Here is a 22,708-nt window from a genome sequence, read left to right on the forward strand (position 1 = left end):
GATAGTGGCAGAGAGGCAGGGGGAGACACACATGCCCTAAGACTGTGCTTTTACTTAAAGCTTTAAATTGACCTGCGGTAACTTAGAGGGTGATTATGTGGTCTTTGCGGTCAATGCAGAGAAACTCCAAAGCAGGCATTTCTTGGGGAATGTATGTGTTGGAGTCTGCCCTGACACCCAATTCATCTTGGGCTTTGCTGTTGCTTTTCACTACGGCTGCTCTGCTCATCTTTCCAAACATCTGCGTGAGCGTCTGTATTCCTTGTGCAATCCTTTCGTTTCATCAGTTCCGCTCAGAGTGTAACCACCCAGAGTTAAGGGCATGCTTGTTGTGAAGCTGAGAGGTAGTTGGAAAGGCAATGGCCTTTGGTCTAAAAGAAGTGGGACTTTGTCCTGTGGACTGACAGTCTGTAAAACCTGCAATATAGTCTTATGAGGAAATCTTTGATTTGCTGAAATATTGGGGCATTAATTGAACACTGTTTATCCTCCATGTCTAAAGTGAAGGCCACAAACGAGTGTTTAGTTAGCTTTTTTAACTAGCCTTTAGTACATTTGTTTAATACTTCATACTACAAGCCCATTTTCCACATACCTTTGTTTTCTTCCTTGGCTTCTCAGTGATACCCGTCAGTGGTTACTTCTGTGAAGAATTTGCTAGCGAAGCTGCTGTGGGTGATGAAAAGCACATTGGTTTTGGTGAAAGAGCAGCTAAGAAGTAAAAAACAAAATCTGAAAATACAGGTGTAAAACATCTCAAAACCATAGCTGCCCCAGGGAGTGAAGTGCTCTGAAATACCAGGGAGAGGTGAAGTGCAGCACAAAACGTGTGAGTTTGTCCTCCTTAACAGCAGACAAGGTAGCGACCAGTGATGTTGGTGCTGTTTTTATTCCCTCCAGCAATGTGTGTTTTGGATTTTCTTCTGTTCATCATATGAACAGCATTAGTATTGACTTGAAGTCTCTTACCTCAAGACAATGTGAAGTGTTGTATAAACAACTTGAGTGCCTACCTAATATTTTCCTGGAAGGATTCTGGGCTCCCTGGCCTACGTACTTTGGCAGTCTGGCAACATATTTATTCAAGATAAAGAAATTTTCACGCAGTGACCAGTGAAAACACAGTGTTTGTTCTGCACTTCCCCCCCCCCCCCCCCCCCCGAGTTATCATTGCTTTGTGCTTAGCTAGGTGAGAACAGTACTTTTTACAGAGTTACAGATAATTATGGATGGATGTGACCAAGTCACAGGCAGTTGGAGGGAAGTAGCAGATACAGTGAGTCTGTCGTTGAGGCATTTCTAACAGGATTTGGGCTGTTGTTTGAGGTTGTAACAGATAAAGTTCATCCCTGTATTTAGAAGTGACTGATGGACACATCCTGTGATCTCGGTGGGCTTTGACTTGGAAGTACATGGAGTCAGTCTCCCCTGAATACCTAGAACCATAAGAGATTTGGGTGTCAGTGCTGCGTTAGACGCTCAGCTCCTGAGTTTAGCACTATAAAACCTCTGCTCAGCTCCTGCTGAAATGTGGAGGTAGCAGTGTTTCCTTGGGGGAAGAAATTACTTTGGCTCTTAGCTTCTGCTTTCCGGCTGGCAGGGCCAGAAGTACTGAAGTCTTGACACTGGTGCATAGTTAGGAACCAAGCTTGCGTCTCAGTCCATGATAGTCCATCCCAGCCCAGTTAGGGTATAAAGCGCAGGCTTTCCCCCACTTGCTAATACAGCACCTTTGTGCAGCAGTGCTTACTCTGTCTTGTTACCCCGGTGACGGCTTTAGCACCTCAGATTGAGCGAGAGCGTGTCATCTTGGTGTCGCCATCAGAACTGCCCTGTGTCTGCACACAACTTATTTTTAAGTAGTTATCTGGTGCTTTAGGTCACAGTAAGCAATCTGCTTTGGAACAAAAGGAAATTCCTCTTTAGAAAGTTTGTCTCGTTCCTAACTCTTTTTTTTTTTTTTCCCCTTCTTCCTGGCAGTCTTCCAGCTCCACTCCTCTCCTACGCTGCATTGCCCTGCGGTTGACTTAGCCTGTCTGTGTCCCTATGTAAACCCCAGTGTGCTGGTTTATTTTCAACAGTTGCCACCTGTCTGTGTGAACGCTTCCAAAGGAGACCACCTCTGATGGCTGCTCATGGTGAGCTCACACCCACTCTGTTAGCTGTGATCCTCCCCTACTCTGACTTCCATGGGGATCTCTTCAGATGTTAAAGATAAAAATACTCTTTTCAAGAGCTGCACCCCCAGCCTCTTTTAGGGGAATTCATTGCTGTCATGTGTGGTAAAGAGCATCCTTTACCTATTGAGAGACTTTGGAGAGACCCGTTCTTGCTTGTCGTGAATGTCTGTCTTTTCTTATTCTCTTTCTTCCAAGTCTTATCTGCCTGGATTCCAAGAGATTGCATTCAGTTGATGACAAAACAACACCTATTTGTAGGGAGTTTCTGCCACTGTTTCAGTCTTCAGAAATACCTGAACGATTTAATTGCCTTCCTCACTTGTTAGCTATATCTCCGCAGGGTCCAAGTACTGCAGATCCCTATGTAACCAGAAAGCAAGCTGCTTAACTAAGGTAGAAAATTAATGGTGGCAAGCTAGTTGATGACAGAAGAGGAACTCTGGGGGTTTTAGTTTGACCCTTTCTTCTTGTCCAAATTCTTCTGTTGTTTCTGGTGGGCAACCACAGCAAGCACAAACATCGTGGGATTGTTTTTTGTGTAACGTCTTGGGGTTTATTCAGATGGCCACAGCACTGGGTGGCTGCAATCACTTTAGAGGCGGGGACTTGACCCTAGCATAACTGTGTACGTGTATGAATGTGTACACACTGCTGTTCAATGCGTTCCTTCTGTTCCACGTAGAGCAGTCACGAGATCAGTGTGATGCTTCTGTGCGCTTAAGTATAAGGGCATAATTAAGATCAGTCTTAATGCTTAAGGTCATGGAACAGTCTCAAGTAAAGTTTGGCAATCCAGATGGTATACCGCCCTCCTATCATGTGGTTGTATTGCCACTTCTTGGGAGCTCACGTAGGTTGTTAAAAAGACTTCTTTGTCATTTAGACAATCAGATTTTTAACTGAAGCAAACACTAGCTAGTCTTTTTTATGGTACCCTCTCAGATGGTTGGTTTGTTCAGTAACAAAAGTAGCAAAAGTAGCTTTGTGGACGGTGCTTAGTCACCTTTTATAGTGCTGAGTCATGAATAGTGAAGTCTTTGGCAAGCTGTGAGGGGCCACAACTGATAGTGAAAAACTATTGTCATGGAACAGGACAGACATGTAAATTTTTTATATATTTGTAACTCAAGGGGAAAAAATAAATCAATGTTTGCCAAAGGGAAAGAACAGAATCAATATGGAAAGACATTTGCTTTTCAAGCCTAGTGAGAGGGTATTAAAAAATAAGTTACAAAAAAAAAATTAAAAGCTATAAAATGTTTTGACAGTGCAATTTTAATCTTAAAATTACCAAAGCATACAAGTGGATTATAATATGTTTTGCAATAATGGAGAAATGATTGATGACTTGGATTTTGAGTGACTTTTTGATGTAGAGCATGGAGAATGGGGTAAACACATTTTACAGTGACAATGCATTACTATCCTTTCTTTTTTCTTCTTTATATTTTACTTTTATGTGATGTTTTTTTCAAAGGGGAAAAGACAGGTCAGTGTTAGACAAAGAGATGGAAGTTCATCAGAAGAATTAAAGCCTAAGAACAGGCAGAGACAAAGGTTTATGTGAGGTTGGGAGAGACTCAGAAGAGCAGAAGAAAAGATGATGATGAAGGAGCCTGTTCCAGCAGTATGCATTGTATGAATAATATTCTGTCTGGGTGGCAAATTTATCGGTTTAATTTTCACACTCTGGAAGGTGGTCCAGAGTTAGGTAGGTTTTTCCACATGCTTCAGAGCCCTAAGAAGTCTCTTTTCTTTCTTGGGACCACATCCCCTCAAGGAGATCAAATTAAAAAATCTCCTCTTAGAGGCTTTGCATCTTTTTCTGAATAGTCACCACAGTATATACATGTGCCTTACAAAGGTCTGGGCATGCTGTTCGTTAATACCCCTGTGACTGCTGCTCTGGATTAGCTTCCTTTCTCCAACATTTTCCCTGCTCACTGGCAGGTTTAATACTTAAGAACCCCATTGCTATTACTCTGTTGGTGCAATTTCTTATGAAAACTGTAGTTTCCAAGTATTGAACTGATTTATCCCTGGGTTCTTGATCAGGCAATGGGAGCATCTAATTATGGAAAACAGACCATATTCATCCCGTCGGCATGGGTCTGAGAAATGCAGCATGAAATCTTTTACTGTTGTCTTGCAACATTTTCAGCTGCTTTCAGCTTCCCTACGTTCCTGTGAGCTATGTGGATGTTTCACCTGTGTTTCCTGCTGAGAAGCAGTAACCAATAGTCCTGCTGGTAGTAACACCTGATCTGCAGGAAGAAGGCACTAATGGGAGCCACCTCTCAAAGACCTGGTTAAAGCAGATAGCTGTGATGGCTCTTCCTGCTTCAGCCTGAATGGATGAGGCCATTTCACCTGAGACGTGATGGTGGAAACAGTAGGAAGTTGCTGTTTCAGGCCTGGGGACGTTTACAGCAAGGCTAATTAAATTAGACTGAGAAGACTGGCAGCAGCCTGGGGACTGAGCTCTACTTGTGTGAGTAAAGCTGACAGTGAGGTAGCTCAGAGAGGTGAGCACAGCCCTGGGAGGAGGTAGACGGGCAGCTTGTCTGGGGTGTGGGGCTCGTGGCAAAGACTGAGCTAGGACACAGCTGGTTGTTCTTGTTTGCAGTGTTCAAGCAAATGGTAGTTTTTTTGTTAACTGTAATGACACTAGAAGAAACTTCTCACTCACATAATCCTTTCTTGCTGTTGAAAAGGAAGAGACTTGTAAGACCCTGAGTGCTTACCAAAGTAATCACAGTTTCTTAGCTTTTTGCATCTTGAAAATGATTTTACAGTCTAGGGCTCTCAATTTCATTTCAAACACACGATGGAAATCTCTGCTTTGTGTGTAATCAGTGGAAGGGAGGTTCAGAGCAGAAGGGGAAGTCATGGGAGACATTTCTTTACATGGAGCCATGGATAAGAGGAGGAAGGGGAACAGTTTCTATTCCAGATGGAGACTGCAAATAGGATATCAGAAGTTTTCTTCCTGAGGTCTCTCTGGATTGGAGTGCAAGCCATTTCTGTTATCTGTCCTCCTCTGCTAACTTTATCAGGCACTTTGGAATAGAGATGTAGGTCTTGGATGAGTTCGCAAAGCATTGCTTGTGTGTCTGGTGCTGTCTAGGTAATACTAACTGTACGAGCCACTAAGAAATGAACTTGTTTCTGTTCCAGCACTGAGAATCACTCAAGTTTTTGACATCATATCTGAACCAGAAGTCTAAAATGCTAATGGTAGGAAAAAGCTCATGTAAGTGGTACAGTCTGGCCCTGTGGAACCAATGTTCCTGGGATAAAACAGAGCATTACATTGTGCCTTTTTCCCATATACTGTGATTTCCAAATATTGATGGATAATTGCCAAAAATGTGGAGCTAGTGAGTCCAGAAGACCAATAAAAAGCATGTGGTGAAAGTGCAAATAGAAAAATCATGTATCATAGCAGTTTCATACAGTTCTACTGTTGACAGTCCAGAGACGTTTAACACAGAGACTAAAATATCTTTTAATAATTTTAATCAACTTCATTTCTAAAGAATGCTCCAGTCATGAATAAGACTTTGCTGAGGATTGGAACTGTTCAGAAAGTTTTGTCATCCTTTAATTAGTCTTGATAATGAGGCCTCATTTTAGAAGAAAGCTTAATTTAATGGTCATGGTATTGCATGACCTTGATGTGGTTAAGACACTTGTCTATATGTGTGTGTGAAATGCAAATAATGGAAACTGTTTTGGCTTGCAGCCTGTGAGACTCACAGAGATACTGGATGTTACTTTAAATTTGCTTGCTTTGCAGGTCAGATTGAAGGATGCCTGAGACAAGCAATAAATTTTTTTCCTGCCCCTGGGAGGTTGAACCTGCTGATTAATGCACCTCTCATTTTTTCCAAATGCTTGAATTCACTCTCCGTTTGAGTTTTTTCTTTGTGGTGCTAGAGGCTTGAAGTTTTTTTTTCTAAATAAATGCCAAATCAAGGCTATGACTCATCAGGGTCTGATAATTGAATCCAAACATGTAATTTATTTTAACTACAGTAGTTTTGAATGTGCTGCTCAAAATTTCTGTAACATGTTGCTCCTGAAAGCCAGATTGCACTTGAAATAGTAAGGGTAATTGTTAATGTTTGACAGCCAACTTTGTTGGGCAAATGCTGAAATACATTGTATTTATAACTGTATGTGTTGGTATTTGTAACATACAGGTACATTTTCTTTCATCTTTAGCTTTTTTCTGTGTGTGTTTTCTCTTAGACCTGAGATCCCAACTGTTGTTTATTTTAGCGTTTGCTCCATATTACATTTTTGTTTTTAGTCCTAAATGAGCTCTCAAACTTCTTATATGAACTGCTTTTTCAAACCCATTGGAAGCCTGGCCCAGAGCATACAACAGCAGTGGTTGGAACAGGTTTGAATTGCAGAGAAAGCTCTTTATTGCATCCTGATAGTGATCTAATCTGTGAGAAAGCAAGCAAGCTGCTACTTTACTGGGAGGGCAGCCCAAAAACATAGTACATGGGGCACTGGGAATACCAGATTTCTATATCTAGTCTTGCTATTAGTTTGCTGGATGGTGCATGAGTCACTTTATTCTCTTGATTCTGTTTTCCTATCTCTAAATGGGGGATGATGTGGACTGCCATTTCAAGCTTGGTGATCTAGTGATGGAAAGCTTTCTTCTATAAAAGCTACTATTACTAAGTATTGTTAATTAGGCATGGCAACAAAAGTGATAGTAAGGGAAATGTGAATGACCTAAAACTGAGCAAAAATAGTGGCAATCTGGGTGTCTCTGTGGGATAAAGTTGGAAGGGTGGGAAATAACTGGAACTATCCAGATCGTATCTCTGCTCTTCTATTTAAAGGGAGGATTACCAGTTGTGGCACAGCCCTGATAATTACAGGGCAAGTGGGCCTTTGCTGACTGGTCCCGGCTGGGGGCAGCCATGTGTCTACCCAGTTTTGCTTTACTTGAAACTGACTTTGTGCTTGTATTTGATTGCATTGGAAGACCAGAACAAGCAGCCGGGAGTCAGGGCCAAAAGTGCTAGCCGAGGTACCACAGAGGTGAGAGATGAGTGTGAGCTCATCCATGTCTCACTTGGCTTATTTACAAAATAGATATAATACTGGCTTGTGAGAATGCTTTGAGCTTCAGCTTGATCTACAGGAAGAATTAACGTTTCCATGTGTTTTGGTGCAGCTCAGTTCAGACCCTGAAGACCTGCAGCTATGCCTGGGTAGAGGGTGTTGCTGACTCCAAGCAGTGTAGTGCTGAAGAAGGACAGCTTCTGATCGATGGATTCTGTGATTACACATTGTTTATTTTTGACCTCTCCTCAAAGCTTATGAGGCAGTATTAGCGTTTACGAAGAGCAAAATGGGCTTGGGGCAAAGGCCAAGGTGAGAGATGTACAGGATTGTTTGCTTGCTCTGGTGCTCGGTGAGGCTGTGAAAGTGTCTTCTGTGTTCTTAGTGTCTTCACGTTTGAAACCAAAGTCAACAGAGCACCTAAGCATCCATGTGGTGCACTGAGAACTTTCTGTGACTGTTGCGTCTTTGTATTAGGTATATGCTTTTGCTCTGTTTAACCAGGGATCTGCCATATTTGTGCCAGAAGTGGCCCTCTATTCTGGCTGTAGTGCGAATCTCTTCTACACTGATGCTAAACCACTGGTGGTGCCTTCCCTCAGTGTGCAGGGGTGTGCAGGTGCTGTGTGTGTGGGGAATAGTCTGACGTGGCCATGTCTCAAGTGCCTCTACTGCCTGAGCCTTTACCATAATTCACTGCATTTCCGAGTGCGTAATCATACATGTCACCCCAGAAGCTGGTGGGCAATGTAGCGTTAAATTTTGCTGTTAAGGTTACTCTTGTGTCCTGTTTCTTTAAACAGAATGTACTTTTCTGCCCCACTGAAGCATGGCTGGCATAGCTTCAGCTGCTGGTGTATGGAGATGCTTTGCTGCAGAACAGACAGATGTAGCTGGGCAGCAGGGATCAAATCTGGGGGGGGGGGGAATTGTGTCCAAGTTGTACCTTTTTAAATTTTTTTTTAAAGGACGTTGGCTTTGCTGCTTTGTGTACTTGTATGCTTCCTGGCTGTGGATGAATGCTGATTAAACTTCTGCCATTATGCATTTGAGCAGCACCTGTGTTGATAGGCAGCAGAGGAATGTACAGTTATGAAAAATATAACATTGCATTTCACCAGCGGTGAATCAGCTCCCTTTCTTGTGCATTTATTCTTCCTGATGGTGAAGGAAAGGGAGGAGAAAAAAAGAAGCTTATGTAACGATCAGCCAAACTGGAGCATATGTTAGGCACTGCACAGGTGCAATGTGTCTGTTCTCACAGCATCTCTCATTGATGCACACTGTTAATGCTTAGATGGCTGCCTTTGAACCTTTTGCAATGGAGCAACAATAATAAAGTATTTTTAGTTAGTGCTATTTTAGTGCATCATACATTTGCTTCTGCTGCAGCATGTTTTGCTCATATTTGAAATATTGTGAAGTTAAAATGAATCTTTTTGTGTCCGTAAATCATGGTGCCTAAAGATTAAAATTTTGATCCCTGCACATCCATAGCCTTAGATTTAAGAACTCGTAAAACACTCACTATGTTTCTTTGTGATTTGTATCTGACTGTTTTTTTCAGACATAATGCATAAATGGAGTACGCTGTTCCCAACTGACATTAGCTCTCTGGAAACCTATAAAATCATTCTTGTGTTTAACTGACTTTACACTATTGCTGTGTAAAATTATAATTTTATGAAGATGAATAGGAAACTTACAGATTACATAAGGCCTGCTTTGGAGCTGCGGTGCGTGCGGTTTACAACAGAAATGCAAATAGCTTGATGATCTTGAGCCTTCCAGTCTGCTCTTTGCTCCATGGATTATCGTGTTGGTTCATTTACATTTACTTTGATGACAGTACCTGCCACTGATAAAGAGGTGAGACTCTAGATTCCGGGGGAAATATATGAATAACAACAACATTGTATTTATCAAAATTGTCCCTTGGGGGCAGAGCGTGGCTGCAGATGAGCAAAACCCAGTTTGCTTTTTTGTAATCCATTACTGTTAATTTGTTGTTCTCTTTAGGAGCCTTCAGCTGGCCAAGTGAGGAATTATTTCTCTTGCCTGTGTATGGAGCCCTCTGAACTCCAAAATGTCAAAGGGAGCAGTAAAAGTGAAAGGGGAGGGGGAATCACCCTATCCTTGCTGTCGGAGTCTGCAGCTCAGCCTTGGCATCGGAAGGGCAGCTCTGGAGCTACTGCCTCCTGCCCATCTTGGTTAAGGAAAAATAATCTGTTACAGTGAAACTGTGACAAGATGTTCAGAATTTTTCTAAGCTCATTAGACAGCAAGGCGGAGGGAGCCTTGATGAAGCTGATCATAGTGGAAGGCTCAGTTGCAGGTCAGACTTATCTTGGTCTGTAAGGAAGTAGGACAATAAAGCTGGAGGAATGGATCATGTAGCATTGCAGATAGCCTGGTCACTGTAATTGCTGCAGAGAAGGGAATTCAGAATGCAGGAGATAGGAAAGAGAAACACAAACCCTTTAAAAATCAAGGAGAAACCCTTACTGGGTGTATTGTTGGATGTCTGTACAATGAAAAAGGCTGTCTTTAAAGATGATGGCCTCCCTCAAAATAGCAAAATAGAATTCCTGTTTGTGATACCAGCATTCTCCTCAAACAAATATCCCACTTGCATGGGAATTGCTTACAGGCTGCATCCATAGTGGTCTGAGACTTTGGAGACGTAAGAGAAAAGGAAACTGTTGCCATATGGGTAACCATTGTCTTATGCACCCTGTCCATGCACAATCCGTTTGGATAAAGCTGGTTGCTGTCTGTCCTACCCTAGCTTGAGCTGATGCAGACAGTTTTACAGGACGATGGTCTTGATGACGCTTTTCTGATCCCTTTCCCTTTGCATTCCCCTTCCAGCTGCGCGCTCCTTAGAGCAGAGGACTGTAATCTTTTATGTTCTGTACTGAAGGTTAACGGCTGAAGTCTATGGAAGGGAGGCTGCATGCTGAGGAGAAGCCGAGAAACACGTTATCTGGTTTGCAGTAAGAAACAAGCTGTGATGTGTGCGTGTCAGAGCCCTGATGTTTTTATGGGTGTTAGTTCCAGTCCAGGTTAGCCGGGTTAGTAGCAAGAGTACTGCTGGCTATGGCTGATATGCAGTGGCCACTAAAAGCTGTAGGAGAATCAGCTCAGCCATGGCTTTGTTTGGAGAAGACATGTTTGCCAGCAACCAATTCTAGCGACTCATTTTTTTCTGTCTCTTCAGTGTTCCCACATAAGAGGCACGCTTACCATGAGCATGTGGATTCCAGCCACAACTGGCTTTGGCTGTAATGCTGTTATAACTTCACAAGTTTTTGGTGTTGTGGCTGTAAAGTTTCTATTTCAAGAATTCTGACATATTTAAAGAACTTTGTGGAGGTGAACTCAAAGCTTGCAGGATTTCTTACCTGGTGCTTTCTGTATGCCTGGGAACAGCAGTACTTGCCGTTGGAAAGAGATTCCAAAGCTTCTTGGAGTGAGCCAGGGACAGATGGGAATAGAATCAAGATGATCTCTCTCACTTCTGGTATGTTTTAAACCACAGACTAGATAATTGTTTGGGACCATTTGATTGAGCATCTTCTGTTGGTCCATCTGGTCTCTCCATGCCTCACAATGGACTGGGTGACAGTTTTTGGATCAGCACTTGCAGTAATCTTCTTGCACTCTGACCATATACAAAGCCCCTCTTGGTTTTATTTTTTATTTGGCACAATGATCAGTGTGCCTTTTTTTTCACTCTGTAGTCTATAATCTGAATTTCCTCTGCTGTGGTTTTAAGCCTGTTTGTTTTTCTGGGGTGATGACTAAATGGTCATTATAGATTTTTCTTGAATTTAGTGATACTGTACCCATGATGACTACTATTTTGTAGCTACGTAATAATTAGAAAGTAAGAAGTCAGTTTCATATTTTATGAGAAAGGGTGGAAATTCATAGTGGTTTTTTTTTTCCCTCTTAACCTAATGTTTTGTCATATAGAATTTAGTGATGTTTCTGCAAGCTAGGCTGTGGTTTTCTAGGTTTCTTCCTTATGTGTGAATTCTTTTTTAAGTTCTCAAGTCTGAGGGAAGTTCTTGACTCACTCCCTTTACATCTTGCTCTATTGCAGGTGGGAGATTTATGGTTAGGATGTGAAGTTTTCTGGATCAAACAGTCAGAGGCTGATGCAGGCGAAACGCTCTGCAGGGTACACAGATAGTCTTTCATGCTTAATTTATTGGAAAAGTGAAAACTGCAGGAGTGGAGATCTCTCCGGCTATATTTGCAGTGGTACAGGACAGCAAAATCTCTGGTGACAGTGGTTACAGCTGAGGCCAATTGTGTAGGTTAAGCAGACAAATACAAAAATTATTTCAGACCTTTTCCCTAAACCTGAACATTTTAGCCTAAGGAATTATATTGTTATGAGACCATCATGAACGTAAGTAAATACTAGGAAAAAATATAGAAGTTGCAGAAACTTGGAGCTAAGGCTGCTTACTGGTGAACTCTTCTTGATGTGTGGATGTAACGCATAGATTATAAATGCAGAATACAATGCTGTTTCATAAATAACGTGGCTTTCTAGTTTCAGATTTCTTTGTCCTGGGTGTTAAGCCAAGTCTGTGAAAGTCACATTTGCAGCGTGTAGAACCTACTATCAATTAAACTGAACAAAGCAAGTATTTGCTGCCTTCTGTGAGGATAAAACAAGTGTCTTGTGTTCTCAGCCAAATTAGCTTTATAGTTTAACTGCCTTCTCTGGATTGTACCTTGTAAAAAGCTGAAATGACTTGACAGAAAAAGTGAGGTATTCGGTGAGGTCTCTTCTTGGTATAGTGATTATAACTGACGATAGTCAGCAGTGCAGTCTTTCATCACTGAGTATGCTCTGCTGGGAGCCTGGCTGTGTGAGGGGTGTTGCATCGAGGTGCAGGGACACAGTCTGTCACCATTGCCTGCTGCTTGCAGAGCTCTACAGATGGTGTTTGCTTTTCCATGCTTTCCTCATCTCACAGGGCTGACCTGGAATGTGTAGAAGACTTGAGTGACCTGAAAAGTGATGCCCTGTTACCTCCTCAGATAAGTAATTCTGCATCTGAGCAAACAAAACAGAGGGGAAGTTTCTTTTTACTTCTGGCTGTTCATGGCAAGACACAATGATGTTTCCAAACTCTGAGACTCTATTTCTGCAGAGATTTGTTTCTGGATAAGAGTACCTGAAGCTCCTGTTGGTGGCAGCCATTAGGTATGACTGAACTCGTACCAACCCCTCAGGCCTGGACTGAAGACTTGTGAAGGCAGAAAACCCACTGGGTATTATTAAATGCATGGGTCAGGGTCTGAAAGGTTGAGGGAGGACTAGGGGAAGCATTATCCATTTTTATCTTGTTCTGTCTTCCCCGTGGCCTGTGCTTATGGCCAATATTAGGATGCAGGAAGGATGAATGTTTGACCTAACCCCATAGGGCTGCTCTTGTGTTGTAATTTCAACTGTAACCCTCAAAGCCTGAAGCCTTCTCTGCTTTGGAAAGCTGGGCATCCACTGTTTTTTCTTGGTGCTATGTGTATGAGGCCAACAAATTTCATAACAAGTGGGAGCTTGTTGGCTGTTTGGGGTCTGTGCTGCTAATGATCAGCTCCAGCCCTGAGCTGCTCCCGCACACCAGGCAGCTCTTCCACCTGGTTTCCTAGCCCTGAGCTGAACAGCTTTGTCAGATCCTCCTTGCCATTTGCCAGTGTGCCTCAAATGGGAAGGAGCGGCAGTGTGTTGTGTTCCTGTGTGGGGCTGTGGCTGCCTCTAATGGAGATGAGCTGTCCTTGTTACCACAGGATATATCTTTCTCAAATTAAAAGAATAGGGGTGGAGTTTTTGTGGGCTGTGTTGTGGGGGGTGGTGTGTGTTCCCCCCCCCCCCCCTCCCCGCGAAAGGGAGCAAACACAAAGGTCTCTGTTCTCCCCAGGGAATTGCTCGCTCTCTGTTCGGCCTCCTCCCCCCAACCCCAAAAGCTTTTGGCTGGCATTCTCTCTGAGAGGAACAGGCACTTGTTCAAACAATGCTGCCTCTCTAGCGTGTTGCAGGCATCGTGGCTGCTGTCACAGGCTATTCTCTGCAGTCCCAGCAGTACTAACAAGGGCCATGTGCTGTTTGATGCGGCATTTTATCCCTTCTGCCTGCCCTGCCCGGGGGGCTGTTCATTGTGTTGCAGCGCTGTTTTTACGTAAGGTGTTGCATCAGGCAGCACAGGGGATGTGGTGCTGAATTTAAACAGCTGGAGGTTGTTGTGTGCTTTTCAGGGAGACTGGAAAATAGCCACTGGCTTTTTTTCCTCTTTTTCAGTACGATTCTAAGTGTTATGACCATCGTATATTTCCAGCAGAGGCTGTTGAGTTAGCAGCCAGGTTTTTCAGTGTGGTACTTTACCTGTAAGCCTACTAGAGATTTTTTTTATCACCACCACGCTCTGATGTGTTTTTTAGTGGGACATATTTTACCCATTTGACATACTCAAACAGTTTGGTCATGGTTGGTTTTGATTGTTTTGCGAAGTTTCACGGAGGGCAAAGAAAAGGGGAAGTGTGAAGTTTCTGCCTTGGGCTCACCACAGCTGTGGAGGGTGAGTTTATTGGGTTGCTTTCCTTCACCCTCCAGAAGGAAGCGATGTTAGGATTTGTCATGCTGGTACAGCAGTGTTTCACAGATGATTTCTTGGAGCTGACTTTCCTAGTGCTAGTCTCCTTTGCAGGAGTCTTGGTGAACAACTGTCTTCTATATCTGCAGGCATCGTGTGCATCCTTTGTTTCTGGGGAAGTGAGGGATTGCCAAAGCTTTACACAGATGGCTCTGCATGCAGGTCCGTGGAACCAGCTGTGCCCTAGCTCATCACTTTTTAATGACTACTTCAAACTTGTCTCAAAGATGTTTGTTAGCATGACCTCTTGGCTGGCATTTATACATATTTCTCTTATGTTAATTTTTCCCTTTTCTCATGGTAGGCTGCTCTTTTTCATTTCATAGCATATATTTGTTTTAAATTTTGTTTTACCAGTCGTAGAGATGAAGGTATGCTTTAAAACGAAGTGGATTGTGCTATCCTTATGCAGAAGGCTTACCTTCATGCAACAATTTTTTTGTAGTCGGTTTATAAGCAAAATCAACCTAGAGTGTAAAAAATGCATATCTGATAAGCTATTATTTGAAACAGTTGGTGCCGCTAATACAAAAATAAGTAATTCTAAGGCAGACTTAGTACTTGAACATGGCAAGAGCTAGAAATTAATTGTCCTGAACTGCGTGGTTACTAATCTGCATCAGGTCACATTTGCACGAGTTATTTCCTGTCTTGCAGCTGTTTTGCTTTCTCTTTCTGGACTGTGTGAGAAAGGTCTTGGCAGAAACTGAGGCTTAGAACTCATCTATCAACCAAGGACATATTAAAACAGAGGTGGATGTAACCTTTTCTGCGTGTCCGTTTTGCTTGTGAAAAGTAAACACGGGGATTCAGGTGGGCAGCAGGAAAGCTTTATGTCTTGGCAGTGACACAGTGCTGCCTACAGCGCAGACACTGCGGGGAGCAGCTGGCTGAAGAGGAGCAAAGAGCAGCCCGCAACATGGGTAGTGAAGCCATCAGAGGTGAGAGATACCGGGGAGTTTCACAAGTTCCCAGTGCCTTTATCTGTTAAGATTGCTAGAATCATTTCCTAGTACACCCATACACTTCATCTTACTGGTTTTGGTCACAGAGTGTTCTGTGTAGATTAATGTTATTTCTCTAAATTATTGTTTCTCCTACTGTAACTGGTATCGGAGGGCTTTTGTTCCAGGAGCAGTATTTGTAAAAGACTAAATTATCTGAGATGCAGATGACACGTGTGAATGTATACAGTGTATCTGAAGTCTGCAGCACATACACCTTGATCCATGGTAAGAGATTTGAGGGGGGAGGATTTTGCCTCCAAGGCAGAAAATGATTCAAGCTCCCCAAATGCATCAAGGGCTGTTTCGCGCCCTAATCTGTATGTTGATATTTATGGGGTGTCTCGTCCAAACAGGGCTGTTCCATTTATATCCAAGATGGTCCTTCCATGCTTGTTCAAGTTCTGCATAGGACAGACCACTCTGTTACTCTGTGTGGCTGCACCCCGGTGGGTCTGCATCTTGGCTGGACTTGCATGTGGTCATTGGTGTCTGGCGAAGGACAGCACTCAGTTGAGACTTTTGGGGTTGTGTAAAAGAAACTGAGCCAAGGTGTACCTGTATGGGATCTGGAAAATGGGCTGAAAGACAAAATTTTTACCTCTAGTATTCAGAGTTCTTCCTATTTGCCTTAGCGTTACTTTTTAAAAGAGAAGAACAACCAGCTGGGTTTCACTATCTCCTTGAAAGTAAAAAGGTCAAGCAAAAGTCCCTGGTACAATACTGAAACTATTTCCTATACTGTAAAAGAGAAATATTGCTTCTATATGACTCAGGTTTTGAGCATAGGGTAGCTTGCAAGCGTGTATATCTTCATAGCATGTTGTCTCGTGAATCTCAGGACTCTATTTCTGCAGTACTTTCAGAAAAAGCAATTCAACGTACCCGACTTCCTAAAATCTTGGAGAGACTTTGGAAACTCTCTTCCTCTTTATATTGTTGCTCTGTAAACTAGCTAAGTCAGGACATTTTGTGAAGGATGTGAGCTCTTTATCACTTTTTCCTCTAGTTATTTTTATTAGTTTTTTTCTGATTCCCTTTTGATTTAGACTTTTTGGCAACAAGTTGACCATTCCTTCAAGATTTGATACTGTGTTGCTATGTTTGGGAGGTAAGTATCCCACTGATGCTGGCTTATGTTCAAATAAAACTGTAACATATTTTTGTTATATACTTTTTCAAACAAAGAAGGATGTTTTGGCCTGTAGACTCTGTGTGTTCTTGCTGTGAAAGCAGACTTGGCAGTATGTGCTTCCAGTTCTTCATTTGCTTCACAAGTTGCAAGAAAGCGAGTACATCAGCGCTTACTTGTCAGTGTGTTCTTCTGAAATGGGTTCAGACAATGGCCCTCCTCTCTGAATTACCCTGTTCTTGCATGTTATCCTCTGAATTATTAGGGAATGTGCATGAAACACGCTAATTTATTTATAATGACGTGAAGAAAACAAATCAGTACCAGAAATATTAATTTAACAACGTGTCTGCTTTGAGTTGGGACTTCGGTTGATGAGATGAGGGCTGATATTGATGTGACATTACAGATAGGTTTAATAACTGGCTTAATTGTCTTTGATGTTTATTTCAGGATTACCATTACATAATTTTGAAATGGAACTTAAAACCAAGGTGGAAAATGGTATTCTTGCTGATTATTCAACTTGTTTGTGATTATAGTGAGGAATTTTGTTATTTTTTATCCTTTCTCTTTAAGGGTGGGGGGAAAAATACTACTTCTCATACTTGTGCTGTGTTCTGTTCAACAGCATGGCAACTGAGTGCTCTCTGAATTTTTTGGTATGTCTGTCTAACTTCAGGTGGCCTTACATAGCTTCTTTTGCTCAGAAAGTTAGCGTCTAAAGACATATTGTGGCATTTATGATTAGGAATGTGTAGCTGCTATGATAAATTTCTCATATCTAGTTCCTTCTATTTTATTAATAATTGTTATGTAGCTGATATTACTCTTTTTTACTGGAAATTCTGCAATGCTTATACAGCTTATTCCTTATGCTACTGGGATAAATAAAGAGCAACTCTAAATGAATTTCCACTTCTAGATAGTATGCAACTTAGTATTATATTTTTAATACACAAAACAATAATTAGAAACAGCATTAGTATTCTCTTCACCTGGAGTGAAGGTAGGTGTCTCATGGCATGAAAAATAAATGGGAGAGGACGTACCCTCCATCACTTCTCCTTAATGACTGAATTGGACTTCCTAATGTTGCAAGTGTGGCCCTGTACTTTGCACAGAGGCTTTAAAATTCCTGATGAGGTGGGCAGGGCTTCAATGAGCTTGGCCTGACTTGCATTTTGGTGCAACTGTGAAAAATAGAAGTTGTCTAAGGACTTAACACTGCAAGAACAGCGAACAAGTCACAGAATGTTTTCGGTTGGAAGGGACCTTTAAAGGCCATCCAGTCCAACCCCCCTGCCATGAGCAGGGACATCCTCAACTGGATCAGGTTTCTCAGAGCCCCGTCCAATCTGGCCTTGAATGTTTCCAGGGATGGGGCAATGACCACCTCTCTGGGCAACCTGTGCCAGGGTTTCACCACCCTCATGGTAAAAAACTACTTCCTTATAGCCAGTCTAAATCTATTCTCTGTTAGTATAAAACCATTACCCCTTGTCCTATCGCTACAGGGTATATTAAAAAGTCTGTCCCCAGAAGCTTGTGTGCTGTTATTGAAATGGAAGTAGGATGGGCAAATAGTCTTTCTGATGTGAAACTAGGCTTAAGGAAGATGACAAAAATACATATTGCTACCTAGGTCTGTGTTTTTTGGTAACCAAGAAAATTTCTAGCCTCTACTGCTAGTCTGGTAGAGTCTTATGTTTTAGCTGCAGCTGAAAGTTTATATCTCTGCTAGTGTGGTGTATTCCAAAGCAATTTTTTCCCCTTTAAATATGATTCAGTGACCTAGGCAAACTATTTTTGCAGCCTGCTTCCTATGTTGTAGGTAATGGAAAGTAAGTGCTCAGCAAATAGAATTTCATACTGGCAAGAGTCATGAGGAAATGTTTTTTTCTGTACATTATGAGCAAGTTCTATACAGTAACAAATTGTGGAATGGACTTCTATTCTGCCGGCATCGCTAATCTTAATCTGTCCTGGCTGTTATGTAACTATAACCTGATTTCTAACAGTTTTTAAACTTAAACTATTGGCTCAGGTTCTGCTGACTGCCCACTGAGACACATCAGTGTCCTGCAAAGGAGTGAGAAGACCTGACATATAAGAACACCTAAGCTCATCTTTTAATGTCAAATATTTCACTGCAGTCGTTTTTCAGAGTGATCACCTGTGCAAAGAGGTAGAGCTCCTCTCGCAGTTCTGCCATAAAACTTGAGCTCAGGCTGGGGTGAAGCATCGTGGCAAGTGTTCCTTCCAAAAAGTGCTGATCTGACAAAGTGTAAGACTTCCACAGGAATGTGACAGGTCATTTGGGGAAAAAATTAAATAAGATTTGGATGCTGTTCTCAAATAAATGATGGAGGGAAGTTCCTACCCTGCATCAGCAGCGGGGCAGCCCTCAAACAGACATTGTGGCTGTGCTTCAGGACTCTGGGGGTTTGGTCTCAACTGCTGGAGCTGTCCTTTGTCTAAGTAAATTAAAACTCTGTGGGAAGGATACTGAACCTTGTAGTCTGTTGTATAATGGTTATATGTCATGACTTATCTTTGTATCTTGCCTGCAGTAAATATGTATTTATAAAAGCAGGGCAGCTCTAAAGGAGTCCTGTCCCTGCCAGGCAGTGATAACTAAGGATTATATCACTTACTAGATTGTGTGAGATGGATGTTCAAACCTCTGGCTTGAACCAGTCACAGCAGAAACTTATCCAAGAGTTTTCTGAAGTGTAAGGAGTGTCTGAGTCAAGTCTTGGCTTTATGCAGTCAGTAGTCTCTCCCCTCTTTAGAACTGAGCGATTTGAGTGATTAATCTGGGACCTCACTATCTTCACTCTGGAAATTTCTTTTAAATCCTTCCTCTTCCCCCTTTCCTTCTCTTGCTGTGTGGGATTGCCCTGATAATCAGTCTGGCAGATACTGGCTCCCTAAAGGACCTCCCCCAGTCCCAAACCAGCAGCAGTGGCCGGGCTCTTTGCCAGGGGAGAGGGTTGCTGGACACCTCCTGTTTTCCTGTTGTGCTGGATCAAACCCAGCATGCAGTGACTCTGTCCGCGAAGCAGACCAGCGCTGTGCTCACGATCCCATCATTTCCCAGTCTCGAGTCCACAGCGGTCACTCAGGTGTGGTTATTTTATTATTTTATTATACGTGGCAGCTTGTGTCGCTCTGGTGATTTAATTTTGCCACTTGGGACCTTTGGGATCTGGGTGCTATCATTGCAGCCAAAGAAGTGTGCTCACTTGAGCTCGCTGATTACTGGGGTTGATGTGGGCTGACAGAACAAATTCCACTGGCTTGAAATCCCCTTGGACAGAGGAAAAAAACCACTCAACCTTATTGTGTAGCAATGCCATTCCCACTACACTGTTTGCCTCCAAGTTGTTTTTAGCAACTGGGGACAAAGAACAGATTAAAATAATAGTGGCATATTTAAATAGATGCTGGATAAATTTTACTGGGAATGAATAGTAGCAAATGTAAACAATCACATTTGTGGAGATTAAGGTAACTTAAGCCCAGTCTCATCAGCTAGCTTTTAAGATGATCTCTGTAGGGGTTGTATGGGAGCTTTCCATTAGTTGCATCATTAAGTAGTAGGTGTACAATGGGGATTTTTTTTTTCCCCTCTTGCTGATGCAGTCATTACCTGGAGTTATCGGGTGGAAACTACGATGTGACTCCATTGACCTTGCCATCCATACCCCAGTGTGGACAGTCGCATATTGCTTTGGGTGAGTTCATTTCTCAAAGCGAGGATGGTGGAAGATGATCAGTCGCTCATACCAGGCACAACAAAAGCAAGAGGCACCATTTCCCTGAAGGAAAAACTGCCTTGAAAGAGATAACAATAGGGAAATGCATGGAAACCGTTTAGCTCCAGTCCCTTTTGCCTCTCTGCCTTTTGCAGCTGCATTGAAAATAAGGTGATGACGTGGTCTTGCTTTGTCAATACAGAATTTAGGAAAAGCTGCTCACAAACTTGTTTTCTCAACTTTTTTTCTTTGTGGTGGTTTTTTTGGCAGGGGGTGAGGGAGATGCCTAAAATCCCCCCCTTAGTCTTCCTTTGTTTTGACAGTCTCCTCTGGTTTTGTTTGCACTACTATTTTTATACTTGCTACATACTCTTTTAAATTAAACATCATTAGATATTTGTAGGTACTAAAGCTAGTTTTGGTGGAGCTATCACAGTGGTAGTGACGCATGGCCAAGGATCGCTCATCTCGGTGTTGCAGCTTTAGAGACAAGGGACAATTAATAGTAGGACTAGGCACAGAGGAGAGAAGGCTTAGAGGGGGTCAGTGACTTTTAGGATTGATAACAAAGTTGTAGTTAAGATAGATATGTTACAGTGATCTTTCCCCGCCCCTCACTCCTGCTAAAATAAGAGGAAAAGGCAGATTTAAGCTGACAGAAAAATTTCACAAATTTGTGCAATTTATAGGTTTTGGGTTTTTTTTCCTAGTTATCTTGCTGTGTGAGTTCTGGGGAAAGAGGAAGTCTTTCTTTTTGCCATATTCTGAAAACCAAGCCAAACCCTCAAACTTAGTTAAAAAGCCAAACCAAAAACCCCACAAAACCCCAAACCACTCCCCCCCCCCCCAATCCAAAACCACCAAAAAAACCCAAACATCCCCTCAAAACTCCCCTTTAAAACAGGGTTAGCTTATGATATTTTCCCTCCCTCTTTTCTGTTTATGAAGAGGGTTAAGGCTGAATGAGTCTGGTCTTTCCCGGTAATGTCTTACCTTGTTCTGAAGTTATATTCTGTTTCTAAAAGCTGTCTTTACAGTGGTCAAAAATTCCATAAGATTTTGAAATTCCAGGTCAGTGGCCATAGGTCAGTGGGAGATGAGGTTGCCAAGCCGAATAGGGGCCAGGAACTTCTCTTGAATGGTGCCAGTGGGTGGCTGGCTAATGAGTAACTTAAACTCAGCAGAGTGTTACAGTGCCCTTAAGCACGCTCTTACACCGCAGGCTGTGAGTAGCCCCATGGCAGGAGCTGTTTCGTGTATGACTCAAAGTGGTTTTGCTAAATTAGGGTCAGAACCTGTTGCGCTGTGCTGGAAAGAAGTCCTGAAGTTATAATTAAAAGTCTAATCAATAGATTACCTGCTGGCTGGCCGGTGTTAGAGGTGCATCAGCATTGCTGTAAGAATGGTTAGGGAGTAGCTGCAGTTGGAGAAATCGGTGTCTTGCCAGGAGCGTGCAGGTGTGTGGCGATGGTGCATGCCCTGGACTAACAAGGGTCTGCAGCACAGCTGATGCCGTGTGTGCCCCATGTGCAGGCAGCAGGGCAGACCCTGCTTTCGGAGGGTTGGGGATGGGACTCCAAGTGCCGAGCAGAAGATGATGAGTGTTGCTAGGCCAGAGAGGAGACCTTATCTGTTGCTTCTGTTGGAGCCCAAACCTACTCTGCTGTGTCCCTTGGTCTGCTGGAGGAGCGGTTTAGATGGGCTGTGGGGCCGAGCACCTCTGCTTCCTCCCTTCCCAGCAGTACAAGAGTGGTATTAACTCCACAGTTACACTGCTGACAGCAAGAAATTCTGAGCTGTTCTGTTCCAATAGGATTATAATGACATCTCATTACAGTAGCACTAATCTTTCAAAGACATCTTCAATGGGAAATTAAATTAGAAGGAAGTTGTAGAAGTACAGTAAACAGTTGTCCTTGTGGACCTCAATAGTGCTCGCAGCATTAACAGGGCTGGAGGTTCTAGTCTACACTGAAGATTTCCCTGCCACATGAAAGCCGATGCCTGTATGTTTACATCATTACAGCTCATATACCAAGTCTTCTCTAAATATTTCTGGAGGAGGTGGAGAAAATACAGTAAGAAAGTCATGTCTGAATGGCAGTGCAAAGGCAAGTGGTTTAGGAGAAGGTGGAAAGTTACCATTCCTAAGGTCTTATGATGTAGTTCTTCATGTTTCAAATTGCTTATTTTGCTACAGGAAAAGGGAGAATGAAAGCGACTCATTTGTAAAAATGTTACTTCTCAACTGGACTGCCCTTTTAACTGATGGGAGGCGATGTCTCTGCCTTGAAAAAAACCTTGGACTAGTTTAGCTCTGCTGATCTCTAGTGTTGTCTTTCACTTTCTGGTGGAATATAATGCGTTTCTATTTTTATTCGTTTACTGAGATAGGCAGCTTTTGTGTAAAGGGTGAGCTTGGATAAACACTCATTTTTGAAGTTGTCTATAGAATCATCTTATATCCTGTTTGAGAGAGAAGACAATGCTCTGGAAATGAAAAATGAGTTTGTGTAAAAAGTTATCTATCTTCCAAGATACTACGGAAATAGTGTTTCACAGCAGGGTTTATTACTTTTCCCTAAGATATATAGACATGTGTTATCAGTTTAATGCAGCTATTGGACTCATAGAGGAATAACGTCACTTCCAAAGTTGCAGATAATATTGAGAAGATCTTAGAGAGTCGGAGAACTTTGTGTTAGTTCAGCTTTGGCCTTTGTTGTTTGTGTCTCTTGGCTTCTCAAGGGTTTTTGTGTAATTATTTTAGTAATTCTAATTTTCCGTTCACAAAAGTATAACTAATACAGGTTATATCCTTTTAAACGTAATGTTCTCCCCAGTGAAATACCAGACTATTTAAATGCAA

The 22,708-nt window shown here is 42.4% G+C and overlaps 1 long non-coding RNA gene across 1 annotated transcript in view; it reads right to left on the reverse strand.

Moving 5' to 3' along the window:
• The window catches only part of LOC142363142 (uncharacterized), a 35,546-nt gene extending 14,611 nt beyond the window's left edge, over positions 1-20,935 (reverse strand). The window contains exons 1-3 of the long non-coding RNA XR_012765524.1: positions 20,833-20,935; positions 19,734-19,918; positions 596-669 (exon numbers count right to left, since the gene is read on the reverse strand). This is a non-coding gene — a long non-coding RNA (uncharacterized LOC142363142). The remainder of the gene's footprint in view (positions 1-595; positions 670-19,733; positions 19,919-20,832) is intronic.
• Between the last annotated feature and the right edge of the window lie 1,773 nt (positions 20,936-22,708).

Source organism: Opisthocomus hoazin, chromosome 14 (genome assembly GCF_030867145.1).
Source record: "Opisthocomus hoazin isolate bOpiHoa1 chromosome 14, bOpiHoa1.hap1, whole genome shotgun sequence".
Classification (NCBI taxonomy): domain Eukaryota; kingdom Metazoa; phylum Chordata; class Aves; order Opisthocomiformes; family Opisthocomidae; genus Opisthocomus; species Opisthocomus hoazin.